The sequence below is a fragment of the Triturus cristatus genome, chromosome 1_1 (assembly GCF_964204655.1).
Source record: "Triturus cristatus chromosome 1_1, aTriCri1.1, whole genome shotgun sequence".
Lineage (NCBI taxonomy): Eukaryota > Metazoa > Chordata > Amphibia > Caudata > Salamandridae > Triturus > Triturus cristatus.
In genome coordinates this window covers 1208970513-1208991243 of record NC_140579.1, presented here as the reverse complement: position 1 = coordinate 1208991243, position 20731 = coordinate 1208970513, and positions in this window count along the sequence as shown.

Genomic DNA, 20731 nt, shown 5'->3' with positions numbered 1-20731 from the left:
CTTCAAGACAGGCAGAACAGGACTGTTACACACGTTACCTCTCGTTTCTTCAATCACGCCTTTCTCAATTAAATCATAGATAATCGCTAAAAGCGCTCTTTCACCATCACTCGAAATCCGATATTAGGGAATACGTGGCAATCTAACATTCGATTTGAGCGTCACAACATATGGTGGAATCCCCAAAAGACCCACGTCATTAGGACCAGTAGCCCAAAGAGTATCAGGGAGACAACGCAATTCCAGTGGAAGCTGATCTTTAGACAGATACAATGTAAGATGTACTCCCGAAGGAGAACAATACAATGTCGCATGCAATCTCTTTAACAATTCCAGACCCAACAAATTCTCACCACAACCTGTCGGTAAAATAAGGGGTGCTTCCAATTCACAAGGCCCAATAGAAAGAGACAAGGGACTAGAAACTGGATTACGAACTAGGGCGCCAGAAAATCCCACTGAAACATTCGTTAAGCCAGACAAAGGTGCGCCAGGGAGTTTAGAGTGCATGATAGAACTCTTTGCTGCACCAGTATCCAAAAGAAAAGGCTCTACCACACCCGATGTAACTACTGCAACATAAGGTCCATCCTGGTCTACTGGAACTGACACTACTCCCTCTCTTTGTCCTTGGCTGTCCTAGCAATCATTATAACCAGTACTCTCACTCTCAACATAGTAATCATCAACATAATATTGCGGAGATCTGCCAGTCTGTACATTCTGCTGATCAAAATAATTCATCGACGTCTGTGGGGGAAAAGAACGTTCGTTCTGAGGAAACGCACCGCGTCCTCTACCCCTAGACACTTGCTGGAAACCACCACGACCTCTCGGAGCCAACACACCACTCGCACGTTGTCGTAAAACAGGGCACTCATTCTTATAATGACCTTCCTCCCTACAATACGCACACTGATTCAAACCCAAAGGCGGTCTTGGAGGAAAATACTCAGGTTTCTGTGACAGTCTCTGAAACGATAGAGGTTGCTGAAACTGTAGACGGTGCTGTGATTCTTGCTGATTCGAGCGAGGCGGATACGCCTGCTGCAGGAGAACCTTCGTTTTTAAGTCTTTTGTCTTTTTCTCTAATTTTTCTTTCTCATCCTTATCCCTATTCTCATAGTACTGTGCAGTCGCCATTATCTGGGCCGACGAAGAAACAGCCCAAGAACTCTCGGAATCTTTCAACTTATTACACAGTTCAGGAAGTAAGTTAAAGACAAACTTATCTACGAACAGTCTTTGGCCACCTTCCGTACTCATATCCTGACCAGTATGATCTATAAAAGTCTCTTCAAACCTAGTGAAGAAATCAGACACACTTTCGTCCTTCTTCTGTTTACATGCTGCCAACTTGTACCAATTCACTCGTAACGCTGGCATCATCGTTTTCATCATATTAATAATTCTACCAGGTAAATCCGCAACTAGAGGCTCAGGTTTAGCACCTCCTGTTTGTCTAGCGTCTGCAGCTGCAATATTCGCCCATGAGTCACCTAATTCTACCGCATGATCCTCATGGCGAATCTTCGCCCACAACGGTTGAGGAACTACATTACCCAACAACATATCCACATCAGCTAGATTCATAATGCATGCATCAACTGTCTGGGACAACTCCTTATAATATCCAGCAGGATTCTTTCGGGGGTCGGGTAAAGTCTGCTTAAGAGCCAAAACCTCAGCTCTCTTCCAAGGAACATGTATCCAAACTCGTTGGAAATGAGCCAAAATAGGTGCATTAGCGTTTGCGTCTCCCTCTCTCCAAACTGGAGGAACCTCTCTCATTGGATATTGTCGTACCTTCTTCCTAACTGAGGGATCAGGCTCAAACAATGGCTGGGGAGGAAGCGCAGACCTATACGTAAGAAGTGTCACTACCGCATCCTCGACACCAGCTCCCACTATCGTCCCCTTAGCGAACTCACTCTGAATATCAAGCAATCCAACAGGAGCCAACTCCAATTCCCCATCCTCCCATTGTTCCCGAAGCAGAGTACACATCATATCAAAAACATAGCGTTGCGTCGGCTCTTTCCACTGTAGGAACGTATTCAAAACCACTCCCGGATCATACCTAGAAACATTCGTAACCCACCTACGAGCCAACGAATCCAACGCTCCACAGAACCAGGGAGCTGACTACGTCTCTGTCTACCATCAGAAACGGGGGTCGTAACTAGCGACCCAAATAGAGGAGTTAAGAAATTAGCAACAGTGTCAGTTACTCGCTGACAAACAGAAGGGGAAGCAGTCATAAGAACAGGAGAAAAGGTACCTTGAGGTGACAAAGGCAAAGAAGCAGAAGTGGAAGAAGTCGAAGGGACAGGAGTAAGGGGCAAAGCAGTCTGAGTCAAGGCAGGCAAAGGTAAAGTAGGCAAAGGCAAAGTAGGCAACCCAGGAAGAGGGGGTGCCGGAGGAACTTGAACCAACTGTGGAACAGGCGGAGGAACTAAAGGCTGACCAGCAGCCGGTTGTACAACAAGGGGTAACATCGGTGCAGTAGCACCTTACACATAAGGGGGAGGTGACTTTAAGATATAAGACATTAATGGATCCTGTTCGGGATCCTTAACAGGATTCACAGGAGGAGGTGACAAAACTGGATAACATTTATCAATAGCCATATTATGTTGCCTATCTGACACCTCAATTGCTTTATCTTCTTCATCTTCTTTAAACTGCCTAGCAGCTTGCATTATCGATACACCCTTTTCTCTCCTATCTCTTTTAGCTTGCTTTATTTCTCGTTGTCTGGCTTCTTTACGCCAAAGGCGAAAGGAGTCAAACATTGCCGGCCGGGCTTTCTTCCTAAATAATTTCGCTTCCAAATTGTCTAAAATCTCTGTATCAAAAGTACCATGTTGGGGCCTTCGTAAGACACCATCTTTCCTAGTGTAGCGGACCCATACTTCATTAAACGTAATGGGGCCCACGCCGTGTTTAGAATAGAGCTCATAAGTCGGAGTTCCAACTGGAGGTATCGGACACGAGTCCTCCAATCGGAATTCCCTGTTATAACGACAACAAAACCAAGTACCAAATTTGCTACGATTAGGCATCTTCGCTCACTAATCAAGCTTCAAACTTCAAGGGGCTATCTCTACTGATACACTCGTAAATATACGAGACCCTCGGCTTTGGAAATTGCAATTTTCAAATCAAAACTAAGGACCAAACAAACTAAGAACCAAACTAAGGACCAAGTAAAACTAAGAACCAAACAAATTAGTGGGAGCGACCCACTTATACTTAACCAAGTCGCCTGTCACGCCACCAGAAGACCCGTCGATCGTCTCGCCTTACAAAGCTTCACAAAGGGAGGTCCAAGACAGGGCGACAGTCAGGGCAGCGGTCCTTTCGTAGCCGTCAGAAGGGGGAAACCTCGTGGAAAAGACCTTCGGTCCACGTTTTCGACATGCAGGGGTCGCTGAAGTGGGGGCCCTCCTCCAGAGTTTCCTCACGAAGTTCCTCACGATCCTTGGGCTTGGACCGGTACCGCTTGATGTCGCCCCACGTTTGGGCACCAACTGAAGAACCGGGTTTTTAGAACCCAGCGGCGCCAGGGGCACGCCCAACGTCTTCGGGTTCACCTGTCTTAGAATACAGAGACACGGGATACTTCTTGGTGGTGTCAACAATCGAATTTATTGGCTGCAGCCAGTAACAGAAGTCCTAGAAGTCATCACGGTATGAGTTCTCAGGAGACTGCTCAATTTTACAAAGCAAGTCATCCCTTTTTATGCCAAAAACATCACATTCCAGACAAACACCCATTATTTTACAAATTGTCCAATCACATGTAACCACACCAAAAGTATCGCATGACGGTAAAACCCACTTTTCAGTTGTCCGGCCCATGATCAATCATCGAACAATCCCAACATTCTTCTTTAGACAAGCCGGACAAACCCATAATAAAAAGACCACAACCCATATCGTAAATAGACCATAAAAGAAGAAACAGAAACAGATAGAAGTAGGATAAGGCATGTTTGTGTGCAGGAAAACTTTACGATGTCCTGTGCTCTGACCCTTAATCTTGATCAGCTAGCGGGCAGGAACTGGCTTGGCAGGGTCGGCCTCAGGCAACGAGATCAGTTCACTCAGGTCATGTAGGAGTCAGCACAAACTCGAGCTAAGGTGTACGTGTCCTAAAGACTCGTTCGACCACAGTCATCGGCCTATGTGAGGGCAACCACAAAATGGCTGCCATGCGCAAAATGGAACCCAGGGTTCGAAACGAAATCCCTAAATACACAGTGAATCCATCAGTGTAACATGACGAAAACACTCGTACTTGCCGAACTCACTAGTTACGGTTCACCGTTACCAAAATCGTAACGGAACCATGACATTTATAACACAGATTCAGAATTCACGGAACCTCACACCCTGTCAGCCCCTTGTAGATGGTACCCTAGGTACCCAGGGCATGGGGCCCTCAGAGGCCTACCAGGGGCTGCAGCTCTTATTGTGCCACCCCTGGGACAGCCACACCACCTGACACCACCAGACCACTACTGTAGTCTGGGTAGGGGGGTGCTTGCACCCCTTACAGGGATATAGGTATCCTGTATCCCACTTAATACAACACATATATCCTCATAGGTCACCCCTAAGGCAGGCCTTGCTAATCCTACAAGGAAGGGTGCTGAGATATGTGTGAGGGGGAACCCCTACCTGAGTAGGACCCCTCTGCAATCTTTGTAAAACTATTGCTGGGTTGTTTGTAGTGCAGCCATACCATACACTTTTAACCGCATTATAAGTAATCGCGATAACGTGATATCTTGAGAGTGGCTGCACAGAACCATGTCGTGTTTGGTGTCAAACATGTAGGAATCATACCCCCAATCCAACCATGGAAGTGAGGGCATGATTCCCCCCTGCTAGAGGGGCGATATGGTAAAAGCGGCAGATTTTGGACACCAATTTAAAAGTGCACATGTAGTACAAAATGGATGCTACCCGCCACCCACACGACTCTGGCTGCCTGTTGCTGGGCAGAACTCCAGCCACAGCAGCTGGACAATAGGGATCTTGTTGCAGGGAGGTGCTCCCACCTCCCCAGACAGACTATGTGGATTGGAACTGGGTGGGTGCACCATAGGATGTCTTTCAGACTAGCACACAGGCTTCTCCAGTTCCTATTTCTACATACACCGCCTCAAACCGGTTCAGGGGCATCCTGTCCCCTGCCCAGGTGGGAAACCACACAAAAGGGAGAGGGTGTAGCCACCCTTTCCCGCCTGAACTCTCATTGGTGGGCTCTGATCTGGACACTCCCCTAATCTTTGGATAAAGGTGAATACAGGGTCCCCAGAGCCTCAGATTAATCTTGGACTTTACAGACTTGAACTTCGACTTGCTGCCGCACAGCTGAATGAAGAAATCTCCCTTGGGGTAAAGGAGTTACCCCCCTGCTTGGCAGGCACCTGAAACACTGCAAGTGACCCAGTTGGAACTTCCCTGCTCCTACGGACATCGGCGACTCTTTCCTACCTTGAGGTGGGTTTCCAAGCATCCCAGAGGCCAGTGAGTGTGCACAGCAAAGCTCAGCACCGTGGACCCCGTGGGTGCCAAGATCCCCAATACCCCAGGACACCGGCCACCTCTTGCACAGCGCATGAACCCAACAAATGGGGAAGTTGTGCTTTGGCCCATTTTTGAGCCAATCTCTCAGCATTATCTGTGCCAAAGATCGATACCCTAGCCCGCTCCAGCGACCCGTGGGCGCATCTTTACGCACACCAAATTGCTGCCTCCTGCGGTCCCTTGTCTCTCAACTGGTAGGCCCTAGCGGAGGTAAATCTTCACTTCCAAGAGTTCCCCTGGTTGCCCCAGGCCTGCTCTTCAGTCTCCTTGCTGGAGGCCTCGCTCAGACCTTGTGGGTCTGCACCAGTAGCAGTTTTGTGATTCTTGCGTGGGTTGTGGTTGCCAAGGCTTAGTGGATCCAATCCGAACACTAACACCGCAGCGACCCTCATCCTTTGTGGGACAGTCTTTCTCCAGAAGCTGGCCTTCCTTGAAGCCTCCTGGACCCCGTGGCTGACGATCCAAGCTACCCATCTTTCACCTGGAAGCACCCGACATTGAAGGGCTCTTTCTCCTGAGCCCCCTGGTCACTGTGCCGTGACCCAGACTCTGTCCCCTCTGCTTTCAGGTCCTTCTCTTCAAGATCTACATCTTCAATCTTCACGACATCGACGACGCTTCTTGCTAGCAGCAGTTCTTCACGTTTTGCCATTGAAAATCAGCCCGCGACCCGACATTGAAAATGACCTATGCACCCGGCTTCTCAGGAGCAGGTAACAGTGGTACCTCAGTACTGTCGTGGGTGTGGGCCCTTCAAAAGCTTAACTCTAAAGTCTTGAACTTGAACTCCTTCTAGAAGTGTTTTTAATCTTGTAAAATTCAACCACGACATTCTCCATAGGCTTTAATGGAGATCCCGACAGTAGCTTACACCACTGCACGCGTCTCCCGTGGGTCCCCTTCCTCACTACCTTGGGTGGTTTCACAAGGGGCCAGCAACCCTAAATGCCCTAGGCATTGTCTGTAGAATTGTCGTGGTTCTTATACCACTTTTTTGATATATGGTTTGGTCCCCCCCTGGGGACCTATGATTCCAGTGCTATTTATTGTAACTATCAATGCTTGTTTGAATGGTATCTTTACCTCCAGCCTCATAAAGAGACTAGTGGGATTATTCTTAGAATAAATACATATATTTTATATATATACCTGTGTGGACTACTCTTTCATTTGGTTATTCAAGAGGTTATCCATGGTGAAACAATAAGCTTAACACTCCTTCAAGACTTAGCCTGAAGGCTGCTCTCCACAGCTACAACTAGGATAGCTTTCTTTAAAAGTTGTCTTTTAACCTATCACCATAAGAGTCGAATTGGACTGGTGCAAGGTGTCCCCTATAACTAGTGGACAGCATATGCCAGGCCAACTTCTCACATTGGTGGCAGCGGTGGGATTCGAGCTTGCCATTGTTTCACCAGATAACAAATTGAATTTCTAAAGTGAAAGCCACTTGGTACTAAAGGTACATATAAATTTAAGCTTAGAATACAATAAGTTCTACTGAACTTAGGAGTTGTGTGTAGAGGGCTTAGCACACCTTGACTACAACTCAAGAAAGGGTTCCGTAGGCCACACCTAGTGTAGGTAGATACACCAGTACCACTACACTAGAAATGTCTTTAGGTTCAGGAGCCCATAAGGCCCTGGAAGGACCACAGAGGGTCCCAGTCAACAAGTATGACAACCTCTCTTTTGCTGAGCTTAGGGAGATGTGCACTACTAGACAACTGAAGACAAACAAAGGTGCCAACACTCAACGTCTCAGGGAAATCCAGCTCATTGCAGACTTCAAGCAGACTCTAGTGCCTGAGGGGGTAGACAGGTTGGGTGGGCATCCCACAGAAGAGGACACCCAGGTGGTGGACTCTGATGGGGACCAGGAAGAGGAAGTTGAACTTGACCTGGATGAACCAGACCACTCACAAAATGGAGGTGATGGCCCAAGAGGCACTCCCTCCATCCCTAATGGGAGAGTGGTGGATCCAAACAGAAGGAACAGATCCCCCTCAGAGGGGTCTAACCATTCTGGGTGATCCAAAAGGACCTCTGCCTCTTCTCAGAGAAGAGAATCCTCCCAAGAGAGGAAATGTAGATTGATCCAGTTTGAGCAAGCCAAGCTTCAGCTCAGAAGAGAACAAATAGCATTAGACAGGGAGTCCCTGGAGCTTCAGAAAGCTTCAAGAAAATGGGGTCTAGAGACCCCTGGTGGCAGTAATAATACCCCTAGAGTTAGAGAGAAAGCTCCTGACAATAGGAACCTGCATAACATTGTGCCTCCCTATCAGAGAGGGGATGACATTGTGGTACTGTAAAAATCGGAACCGTGTAGGTGGCACGGTCTTACCATGCCAATTTTGGTATCAGCGAACCGCAAATGAGCAACGCGGTATGTATGAGTGTTCTCGTCATGTTTCACTGATGAATTCACCGTGTGTACGATACTACATGTTGTATCCGTGGGTTCCATTTTAGTACAGTAGCCATTTTGTGGTTGCCCTCACATAGGCTGCGCACTAAGGCCTAAAGGACACGTACACCTTCTGTGACTTCTCTCTGACCTGTGCAAGCCGACTCCGCTGCCCGAGGTCAATCCTGTCCGGCCGGTTCCTTTCTCGCGGCCTAATGTGATTAGCATCAGGGCTCGATCCATCATAAAGCCCCTGTTCGCACACGATCCCTGACTAAGCTGTTTTCACACCTGACTCTGTTTCCTACTTTATGGCTTGTTTTACGAGCAGGAGGTGCCCATTTTATTGGGGTCTGCTGTTATCTGATGAGGGTTCTGAGCCTCGCTGGGTACAATGACTGCATGCTTAATGAACTGAAATGTGAGATTGTCATTATGGCTCTGCTGTTCCTTTGAAACTAAAATATGTTAATGACCACTTGTAAAACAGGGGCGGTGTTGCCCCCAAAGCGTAATTTTGTGTATATAAGTAAAGACTGGTTTTTGGTTCAGGAGCAGTCTCCTGAGAACATACATCGTGTTGTACTTCTCGGATATCTGTGATTGGTCTGCAGCCAATGAAGACGTTCTTTGATTTCACCTAGAAGACTCTGTGTTTCTGTGGGTCTGAAACAGGAAGAATCCGAAGTCTTAGGGTGTGTTCCCCTGCACCGCTGGGTTCTAAAAACCCGGTACTTCAGTTGGCGCCCAACTCGGGGCGATTTCAGTGGTACCGGTCCAAGCCAGAGGTTCGTGAGGAGCTTCGTGTGGAAATTCTGGAGGAAGGACGCCACTTCATCGACCCCTGCATGTCGACGTGGTCCGAAAGTCTTTTCTGCGAGGTTCTCCGCGTCCCGACGGCTACGAAGGACTGCTGCCCTGATTAATCGCCCTGTTTTGGACCCTTGACGATTTGGTAGAGCGAAACAATTGAGAGAGTCTTCTGGTGAAGTCATCGATACCTCAGTTAAGTATAAGTGGAGCGTCTCCCAGTTTGTTTGGTATCCTTCGGGATTTTGGTATCCTTCGGGATCGCTTTGATTTGGGTCTTGCAAGTGCCAAAGCCAGAGGACTCGTGTATTCACGAGACTATCATATTCGATAATCCTTTGAAGTTTGAAACTAGACTAGTGAGCAAAGATGCCTGGTTCTAGTATATTTGGAAATCTGTTTTGTTTTGGTTGTAAAAGGGACTCCCGATTGGAGGATTCGTGTCCGGTTCCTCCAATTGGAACTCCAACTTATGAGCTCTATGTGAAACATGGCGTGAGCCCCATTACGTATAATGAAGTATGGGTCCAATACACCAGAAAGGATGGTGTTTTAAAATGGCCCCAAAATGGTAGTTTCGACGCAGAGATCCTAGATAATTTAGAAGTTAAATTGTTCAAGAAGAAAGCCAGGCCGGCGATGTTTGATTCCTTCCGCCTATGGCGAAAGGAAACCAAACAAAAAGAAATTAAATTAGCAAAGAAAAATAAAAGAGAGAGAGGTATGTCGATAATGCAAGCAGCTTTGCAGTTTAAGGATAATGAAGAGGACCGAATGGATGAGCAGTTGCACAGGCAACGCAAACTAGTCATTGATAAATGTTACCCAGTTTTGCCACCCCTTCAACAAGATGAGTCAAAAGAGAAAGAGAAAGATTCCCTAATGTCCCATTTGCTAAGTTCGCCACCCCCGTATGCGCAAAATGCTACAGCGCCTCCACAGCCCGTAAACTTGCAGCCTCCAGCTAATGCGCAGCAAGCTTTCCCGCAGCCGCCAGCTCCTCCTCAGCCGGCTCCTGTCCTGGTAGCACAGCCTACCCAAGGGCCGCCGATTTTGCTACCTACCACTTCTGCGCCCCTTGCGACTTTTCCTAGCACATCAGCTGCCTCTCTTGCTGCCCTACCTGCTGCTACCCCTGTATCTGTATCTGCACCCGTTTTCCTTCCCTCTGTTTTTCCCCCGGTTCTTACCTCGACTTCTCTTCTGCACGACAGCGAATAGCTAGTGCAGTCACTAGTCTTATATCACCCCTCTTTAGGTCGTCTACTACGACCCCTGGTCCACAGCGTAAGCAGTTACGTAGTCAAATACCTGGTTCTAGAGAGAAAGAAGAACTGGACCGCATGGCACGTAGATGGCTTGTTTATCCTTCTAGATATGATGTAGAATCTGTTGTTAATGTTTTTCATCAGTGGGAAGCGCCACAACAGCGGTACGTTTTTGAGAAAATGTGTGAAATTCTATGTGAGGAATTGGAAGATAATGATGTAGACTCCAGTCCGCAAGAGTTGTGTCGCGTGCGATTTGAATTTGGAAAAGGTACGATTGTGGGTTCTGATGTTGAGAAAGCAGTTGCGACACTGCGTCTTTCAGGAATGGGGATTGTCAGCAATCGTTGTTTGGACAGGAATTCCCTGAAGGGAAACAGGTAAAAGCGCGACAATATCCGATGCGTGAGGTTCCTCCAGTTTGGAGACCTGGTGATGCGAATGCTGTTCCACCTGTTTTGCCACATTTTCAGCGTGTTTGGGTACATGTTCCCTGGAAACGATCTGAAGTATTAGCCCTTAAACAGACATTGCCTGACCCCCGTAAGAACCCTGCAGGATATTATAAGGAGTTATCGCAGACTGCAGAATCGTGTGTCAAACCTGGCTGACATAGATATGTTGTTCGGAAATGTTGTTCCACAGCCTTTGTGGGGATTGATTCGTAATGCAGATCATGCTGCAGAACTAGGTGACACATGCGCTAATATCCTTAATGTGGACAATAGACAGGTCGGTGGTGCCAAGCCTGAGCCCGTGGTAGCAGAACTCCCTGGTAGAATAATTAATTATATGAAAACTTTAATGCCCGCAATACGTGTAAATTGGGATAAATTATCCGCATGCAAACAGAAGAAAGATGAAACAGTGTCCGATTTCTTCACTAGGTTTGAAGAAACATTTATCGACCACAGTGGTCAGGACATGAGTACAGAAGGTGGCCAACGGTTATTTGTTGATAAATTTGTGCATAATTTGCTTCCAGAGTTGTGTAAGAAATTAAAAGATTCGGAGAGTTTTTGGGCCGTTTCCTCCTCAGCGCAAATACTGGCTACTGCGCAGTATTATGAAAATAGGGATAAAGATGAGAAGGATAGAACAGACAAGAAAACAAAAGAGTTGAAAACGAAGGTTCTTTTACAGCAGGCTTATCCGCCACGTGCAGGTCAGAATAATTATAGGCAAACCCAGGGTATCTATCAGCAACCCCAACAGTTCCAGAATAATCAGCAAATGTATGGGTATTATCAACCACGTGTCCCTATCGGTCCCAATCAATGTTCATATTGCAAGGAGGAGGCTCACTTTAAAAATAATTGTCTTAGATTGTTGCAGCGCACAAATAATGCTTATGGTGCAAGAGGTAGAGGTGGCCAGCAAGCCCCAAGAGGTAGAGGGTGTGGAAATGTTCCCCAGAACGCGCGTCCTCTTCCGCCTCAAAATACGATGAATAGTTTTGATCAGCAAGCCAATGCGACTGGCAAGACAGCGCAGTACTATAATAATGACTACTATGCAGAAGATGACAATACGGAAGGGAATGATTACTAGGACAGCCGTAGACAGAGAGAGGGAGTTGTTTCAGTGCCAGTGGATCAGAGCGGGCCGTATGTTAAGGTGACTACAGCGGGTATAACAGAGCCCTTTCTGCTGGACACTGGTGCTGCAAAGAGTTCTATTATGCGCTCCAAACTCCCTGGCGCGCCTTTGTCTGGTGAAATGAATGTTTCCGTAGGTTTTCTGGCGCCCCGGTTAGGAACCCGATCTCAAGTCCTATGGCCCTTTCTGTTGGACCTTGTGAGCTGAAAGCACCCCTCATCCTAACGACAGGATGTAATGAAAACTTGTTAGGATTGGATCTGTTGAAGAGATTACATGCGACATTATATTGTTCCCCCTCAGGAGTACAACTTACGCTGGGTAAGGAAGTGATTTCTCCTATGTATTTGTCAAAGAATGAACTACCAGCTGAATTGTCGTCTCTTCCTGATGCCCTTTGGGCCACTGGCCCTAATGATGTGGGCCTTTTGGAAATACCGCCGTATGTTGTCACTTTAAAAGCCAATGTTAAATTGCCCCGCATTCCCCAGTACAAGATCTCTAAGGAAGGTGAAAAAGCGTTGTTAGCAATTATCTATGATTTGATTGAGAAGGATGTAATTGAAGAGACAAGAGGCAACGTTTGTAATAGTCCGGTTCTGCCTGTTTTGAAACGAACTGACCCTTCTCAGCCACCTGTTTACAGATTTGTGATCGATCTTAGAGAGGTCAATAAGGTAGTTGTGCCACAGTTTCCAGTGGTCCCTGATATAACAGCCTTGTTGACTATGATCCCAGCTTCCGCTGCTTGGTTCTCAGTAATTGATTTAAAGAATGCTTTCTTTAGTATCCCGATTGCAGAGGAGAGCAGGGATATTTTTGGCTTTTGTTTAGGAGGTCGAAGTTTCCGTTTTAAACGTGCTCCACAGGGCTACTGTGAAAGCCCATAAATATACAGTCAGGCTTTAAAAGCACAGCTTGATGCCCTTGTTTTACCTAAAGGTGCTACCCTTATCCAGTATGTTGACGATTTACTAATCGCCACAGATACTGAGGAGATTTATAAACGAGCTACATCATCATTGTTCCGTCATTTGTCTACCTTCCATCACAAAGTGTCTCTCTCTAAGCTGCAATATTGTCGACAAGAAGTGACCTATTTAGGTCATCTCTTCTCGAAGGAGGGAAGAAAGCGGACCCCAGAAAGAATCCAAGCCATTGCACAATTAAGCGTGCCAAAGACAAAGAGAGAAGTGCGTGCTTTCCTGGGCATCACTTCATATTGTAGGCACTGGATCCCGAGTTTTTCTTTATTGGCAAAACCATTGCTAGCATTAACATATAAAGATATACCAAATCCTGTCCCATGGTCTGAAGAGTGTCAGAAAAGTTTTGTGGAACTGCGTAAGGCATTAGGTTCAGCTCCTGTGTTGGGTACCCCCGACTATAGTAAGCCTTTTATCTTGTATGTTTATGAAAGGGACGGTTGTGCATTGTCAGTACTGACACAGCCTTTTGGAGACAGACCGCGCCCATGCGCGTATTTTTCATCGACTTTGGACCCTGTAGCGAGGGCATTGCCAAGTTGTTTAAGAGCTACAGCGGCAGCAGCTGCGTCTATTCGACAGTCTGCTGGATTAGTAATGAATAACACATTGATTGTAATGGTTCCTCATGCAGTGGACACATTGTTAAACAGGACCAAGACACAGCATTTAACTAATGCTCGATTGTCAAGTTACGAGTTGACGCTGCTAGCAAGTCATGTGCACATAAAGAGGTGCAATAAGTTGAATCCAGCCACATTATTGCCAATTTCAGCAGACACAGATGAGGTTGAACAGCATGATTGTCTGTTCAGAACAGAAGAAGAAACAAAAGGGAGAGTGGATCTTAAAGATACTCCCCTGGTTGAATGTGATGGTACCTTATGGGTGGATGGTTCATGCTTCAAGCTTCCGAATGGTGATACGACTGCTGCGTATGCTGTCACGACTCTGTACACGATTGTTGAAACTGCACGCATACCACATAATTCGGCTCAAGCAGCAGAATTAATTGCACTCACAAGAGCATGCGTGTTGTCGAAAGGAATGAAAGTGAACATATATACTGACAGTCAGTACGCTTTTGGTGTGGCCCATAGTTTTGGGCGTTTGTGGAAAGAACGTGGGTTCCTGACTTCGCATGGAGCTAAGATTCAGAATGGTCAGTTAGTGAATGATCTCCTTGAGTCTCTGACCTTGCCATTACAAGTTGCAATTGTGAAATGCAGCGCACACAAGAAGGTTACTGATGATGTTGGGTGTGGTAATGCATTTGCTGACGAAACCGCGAAAGAAACAGCAAAAGATGTGACAACCCGAATGTATGTTGCAGGCCCTGCAAGATGGGTTGGTGATGTTGGAATGTGTGAAGACACGATAGAGAGTGTGAAGTCCCTTCAAGCTGAAGCCACAGAGAAAGAATTAAGTATGTGGAAAGAGAGTAAGGGTAAATTAGATGAAAACGGTTGTTGGATTGATTTGTCAGAACACCGGCGATGGTTGTTTCCTGATGCGTATGTGCTTCCAGTGGTTACGATGGCGCATGGAATGGCACATATCAGTGTGAAAGGGATTTGTAAGTTGTTGGCTCCAGTATGGCAGAATGCTGGAATCCCTAAATGTGCAGAGAATGTGGTCAAAAATTGTATGGTATGTCTGAAATACAATCCTGGTAGGGGAACCCCAACTCCACCTGGTCATTTTGCGCCTCCATCATATCCTTTTGAAGTTCTGCAACTAGATTTCATCCACATGGAAAGGTGCAACAATTTGAAATATGTACTGGCTGTTGTTTGTGCCTTTTCAAAATGGATAGAAGCATATCCCCTAAAAGACAATACTGCCTTATCCACAGCTAAGGCCCTAGTTAAAGAATTTTTCCCTAGGTTCGGAATGCCAAGGATGGTATGGAGTGATAACGGGAGTGAATTTGTAGGCCGAGTGATGAAGGATGTGTGTGAGGGACTAGGCATTAAGCAAAAGTTTCACGCTGCAAATCACCCCCAATCAGCTGGATTCGTAGAGTGCTACAATGGCACCTTGAAGCTTAAGTTGGCCAAAATTGAGGCGAGCTCCGGTCTTAAATGGCCTGACGCTCTGCCCTTAGCACTCCTATCAACAAGAATGACTGTACATTCGCGAGTGGGACTTAGTCCATATGAGATAGTGTTTGGTCATCCGGCCAATGTATGGGGAGTGCCAAGGCCGACAAAGTTCAGTGAAATCGAATATCCAGTACTGCTTGATTACCTGTATGAATTGACGGCTAAATTGCGTGTCTTACACCAACAGGTTCACGATACTCTGCCCCAGGCCTCTGAAGCTCCAGGACACCCTATTAATCCTGGAACGTGGGTGCTAATTAAAAATTTTCAACGTGCAAAGAATGATGAGCCCCGTTGGATCGGCCCCCACCTAGTCCTGCTATCGACAAGATCAGCAGTTCGAGTGAAAGGGAAAAGAATTGGATACACGGCGTACACTGTAAGAGGATCCCTTTGCCCCTACCGTATGACCGGTGGGTCCAGGAGGGGATCGCTGACTCCGAGGCTGAGACTGTGCCTCGTTTTGTGCCATTTAGCGATGCACGTGTAAAGGGGACAAATACAGAGCGAGAAAGTGACGACATTCTGCAAGAAGCTATATCGCCATCAATTCGATTGGATACCACAGAGCCTGAACTCTTGTTTCAAGACCAGACAGTGCCTGGCAGAAATAGGTATAATTTGAGGCCAAGAACTATGGACAAATAAAAATTCTTTTCCTTTGATATTTTCAAAAGTGCAGCTCTCTCATCTGAAAAACGTTTTGACTTTTTGTTTTTCGAACCACCATCCGGGTTCAGCTGCAGGGTCGCGGTGCCAAGACTTTGGGGTACAAGCCGGGGATGTTAGGTCAACGGTTCTGGTTGGTCTAGGGCGTTCTCTGAACTGACAGGTGTACTCCTTAGCAGAAGATACTCATCCGCCCCGAGCAGCACGATTAGAGGATGGAGTTTTTCAGGATGAAGAGGCCCACTGAGGAAATAAATTTCAAGAGCAGAATATGTAAAATAATGAATAGCAAATGTTTTGTAGTATTATGTCTGTTTGTGCTATCTAGCATAATGATGTTTTCTGTAGGTTGTGTATTATTGTCTTTCCAAGTGTCATTTGCACCCACTGTACAGCCCACACCTCTTCCTACTGTTTTCCAACACTCTTTCCACCCTCTGCCAGAACCCGAACAAGCTAGACGTGCTGAATTTGTAAACAATTCGTTCATTCAACTCCTGCACCAGCACCAACTAGTTATGAATACAACGAACTGCTGGGTGTGTGGTTTGATGCCACACACCATTAATAAGGGCATCCCATATCTAGTACTGCCGTTTGGCTATAATGGTTTGTCATGGGCATTCCAGACCATGTTTCTTTTTGCGCTTGAAACCTACTCCCAGAGACCACCGCGTTCCATTAGACCTAACTCGAATAATAAAGCCTTGATGAAAGGAGTTGCAGATATGAGTAGAGATATCGATGCATATACATCTATTCCCAAAGATGAGTTGCGAGCTTATGTAGGTTGGAACGCGACTGGGTATAGCATCAGTTTGGGTGAAAAACAGCGCAAAAGTTCATCTCCGATTTGGGTCGTACCCCACATAGGTCGGTTCTGTCTACAAGGTAATGGTCAGAATCCAAGAGCTCAACTAGGGAAGAGTAACTGTACTGAAACATACACTTTTCCATCACAGTTTTCCCCCGCATTTTTGGCTGCCAAGGGTACTTATTTTGTCTGCAATGATCGAGCATATACATGGTTGCCCCCTGATTTCTCGGGCACGTGTTATGTTGCGAATTTGCTACCACCAACATTTACTGCCGCCTCTGATTATCACAAGACCAGAGTTGTGAGAGGTGTTGTTAGTAAAGAAGATACTGCCGGTCAGGAAGCGGGAGACTTTTTCCTGGGTTTCCTGCCGTTTTGGGGACCAATGGTCAATAGTCGGAACCTGAGACAACTGACCCGTGTAGTTGAATCCACTGTTAATGTAACGGCCGGTGCCCTTGGTAACTTGACAGCTGAGCTTCAAGCGGATCGCCTGATGACGTTGCAGAATCGTATGGTTCTAGACGTCATACTTGCAGACCGTGGTGGGGTATGCAAGGTTATCCAATCGAGCTGTTGTATTTTCATACCGGATAACGCTCCGACAGTCTACCAGGCCATTTCCAAACTGCATAAGATTTCCGAATCCATTCACGTAGATAAAGGAGATTGGTCAATGATGGGGTGGTTCTGGGGACTGATATCAGCTTGGGGATGGAAGATTCTAATAGTCATTGGAATGATTTTAGCCATCCTTTTTCTGTTCTGTTTATGTATACTGTGTGCCCCTGTAATGTGTAGCCTCTGTGTTCCATCATGTGTAAGGAAACCTATATCGAAGGACGAGCTAAGCAATAGGATGATGCTACAGCAACATCTCCATGACTTTATGAATATAGACTTGGACTCAGATTAGTATAGTTCTTGCCTATGTAAGGGCAAAAGGAGGGTCTGTGGTACTGTAAAAATCGGAACCGTGGAGGTGGCATGGTCTTACCATACCAATTTTGGTATCAGCGAACCGCAAATGAGCAACGCGGTATGTATGAGTGTTCTCGTCATGTTTCACTGATGAATTCACCGTGTGTACGATACTACATGTTGTATCCGTGGGTTCCATTTTAGTACAGTAGCCATTTTGTGGTTGCCCTCACATAGGCTGCGCACTAAGGCCTAAAGGACACGTACACCTTCTGTGACTTCTCTCTGACCTATGCAAGCCGACTCCGCTGCCCGAGGTCAATCCTGTCCGGCCGGTTCCTTTCTCGCGGCCTAATGTGATTAGCATCAGGGCTCGACCCATCATAAAGCCCCTGTTCGCACACGATCCCTGACTAAGCTGTTTTCACACCTGACTCTGTTTCCTACTTTATGGCTTGTTTTACGAGCAGGAGGTGCCCATTTTATTGGGGTCTGCTGTTATCTGATGAGGGTTCTGAGCCTCGCTGGGTACAATGACTGCATGCTTAATGAACTGAAATGTGGGATTGTCATTATGGCTCTGCTGTTCCTTTGAAACTAAAATATGTTAATGACCACTTGTAAAACAGGGGCGGTGTTGCCCCCAAAGCGTAATTTTGTGTATATAAGTAAAGACTGGTTTTTGGTTCAGGAGCAGTCTCCTGAGAACATACATCGTGTTGTACTTCTCGGATATCTGTGATTGGTCTGCAGCCAATAAAGACGTTCTTTGATTTCACCTAGAAGACTCTGTGTTTCTGTGGATCTGAAACAGGAAGAATCCTAAGTCTTAGGGTGTGTTCCCCTGCACCTCTGGGTTCTAAAAACCCGGTACTTCAACATCCATAAGTGGATCACTGCACTTGAGATGGCCTGTAAAGTTCAGAGGGTCCCAGTAGAGCAGTGGGCAGCAATCTTATGGCTCTCCTTTGCAGACAAAGGAAGAGACAAGCTCCTCTCTGTTAGGGAAGAGGATGCAGATGATTATTATATCTTGAGAGATGCTTTAATAGATGGGTTTGGTCTAACCACTGATCAATACAGATTAAAGTTCAGAGATACCCAAAAAGCACAGAATCAAGATTGGGTAGACTTTGTAGATTGTGCTACTAAGGCTCTGGAAGGTTGGTTAACTGGCAGTAAAGTAAATGATTACCAAGGATTATACAATCTCATCATGAGGGAGCAGATCCTTAATAAATGTCAGAATCAGCTATTGCATCAGCACCTGGTGGACTCAGATCTAACCTCTCCCCAAGAATAGGGAAAGAAGGCAGACAAGTGGGTCAGAACCAGGATCAAGCAAAAGGTCCAGCCCTTGGGGGGTGCAACTAAAAAGGAAGATGCCAAAAACTCTGAGAAGGGTGGGGAAAAGGAAAAAGACCAGCAGTCTTCAACAGGCCCCCAAAAATCAGCATCTGATAATTCCCAATCCAACACAGCTAAACAGCCAAGGAAGCCATGGTGTAAAATCTGTAAACAGAAAACCCATTGGACTTCAGACTGTAATAAGGCCAAATACTCCACAAGTACCACTCCACCTGCCCCTAAAGCATCTGTCCCCCCTAGTCCAGCTATAGGTGGTGGTACACAGAACAAGGGTATAGTAGGGTTGACCCTGGGATCTGGAGAGGACTCTGGCCTAGTCAGAATGCCTACTCAGGCTGTATTGGTTTGTGATGGGGACCTGTCCCTATTTGTGAGTCCCAGTGGTCTGGGCAAATACAAGCAACAGCCTAGAATAAATGGAAGGGAGTCTCTAACTTACAGGGACACAGGGGCTAGTGTCACCATGGTGACTAAGGAACTTGTGGACCCTACCCAGATCATACTTGGAGAAACCTACCAAGTGACCAATGCAAGCAATGTCAGTACTAACCATGCTCTGTCAGTTGTTACCTTCTCTTGGGGAGGGGGTAACTGGCCTAAAGAAGGTTGTGGTGAGTGCAGACCTACCAGTAGAATGTTTGCTAGGGAATGATTTGGAGACCTCAGCATGGGCTGAGGTGGAGCTGACTACCCATGCAGCGATGCTGGGTATCCCTGCAGAAGTGTTTGCCCTGACAAGGTCAAAAGCTAAGCTGACAGAAACTGAACAGGCCTTGGATCCTGGAAAAATGGACCAAGGACCTTCCAAGAGAAGAAGTAGCAGGGGGTAAGGCAGTGCCTTCCCCCCAGGATCAGTCTGAAGAGACTCTTATAGCAGATGAGGATCTGACACCTGAAGAAGGAACTGTCCCAGACGAACTTGAGCCTGATCAGGTTGAGTTCTTGGGGACAGAGGGACCTTCTAGGGCAGACTTGAGCCTGGAGCAGCAGAGCTGCCCCACTCTTGAACCCCTCAGACAGCAGGCTGCTGCTGAGGCTGCTGGGAATGCTAGTGGAACCCATAAGATATATTGGGATGATGGACTCCTTTACTCTGAGGGTCAAGACCCCAAGCCTGGTGCAGCCAGGAGGTTGGTCATACCTCAGAAGTTTAGGGGTTTCCTATTCACACTGGCCCATGATATTCCCTTAGCAGGACACCTAGGCCAAAATAAGACCTGGGACAGAATTGTCCCTCACTTTCATTGGCCTCAGATGAGTGAGGACTGTAAGAGTTTTTGTAGCTCTTGCATTACCTGCCAGGCCAGTGGCAAGGCAGGTAAATCCACAAAGGCCTCCCTGATACCACTACCTGTGGTGAGGGTTCCCTTTGAACGGGTAGGGATTGACATTGTTGGTCCCCTTGACCCACCAACAGCATCTGGGCACAGGTTTATTCTGGTGGTAGTGGATCATGCCACCAGATACCCAGAAGCTATTCCCCTTAGGACCATCACAGCACCTGTGGTGGCAAGGGCCCTCCTGGGAATCTTTTCCAGGGTGGGTTTCCCTAAGGAGGTTTTGTCTGACCGAGGTTCAAACTTTATGAGTAGCTACCTCAAGGCAATGTGGAAGGAGTGTGGTGTTAACTACAGGTTCACCACCCCTTATCATCCTCAATGCAATGGGCTTGTTGAGAGATTTAACAAGACCCTAAAGGGTATGATCAAAGGGCTCCCAGAAAAGCTTAGGCGAAAATGGGATGTTCTTCTGCCCTGCCTTCTCCTTGCATACAGGGAGGTGCCACAGAAGGGGGTTGGTTACAGCCCTTTTGAACTTTTGTTTGGTCACCCTGTCAGAGGGCCACTCTGTCTAGTGAAGGAGGGATGGGAATTACCTCTAAAACCCCCTAAACAGGATATTGTGGACTATGCGGTACAAAAGGGGGGGGGGTGGTGATGGACGGAGCATCAGAACCAATCAAACACTCACACCCAGTCAACAGATCCGGGTTTGATCCATCACCGTTCTTTAGCCTACTCTGCCACCCCAGTTCAGACATGGCCATATGCAAATCAGTCTGACCCTGTGCCTCATGGGAACAGTCCAGCCCGAACTGCCAAGCCATGCCTTCCCTGGGCCGGAAACAAGCTTCCTAGGACCGGTTTCTGGCATTTCAGCCGTCTTCAGCAAGGCTTGCT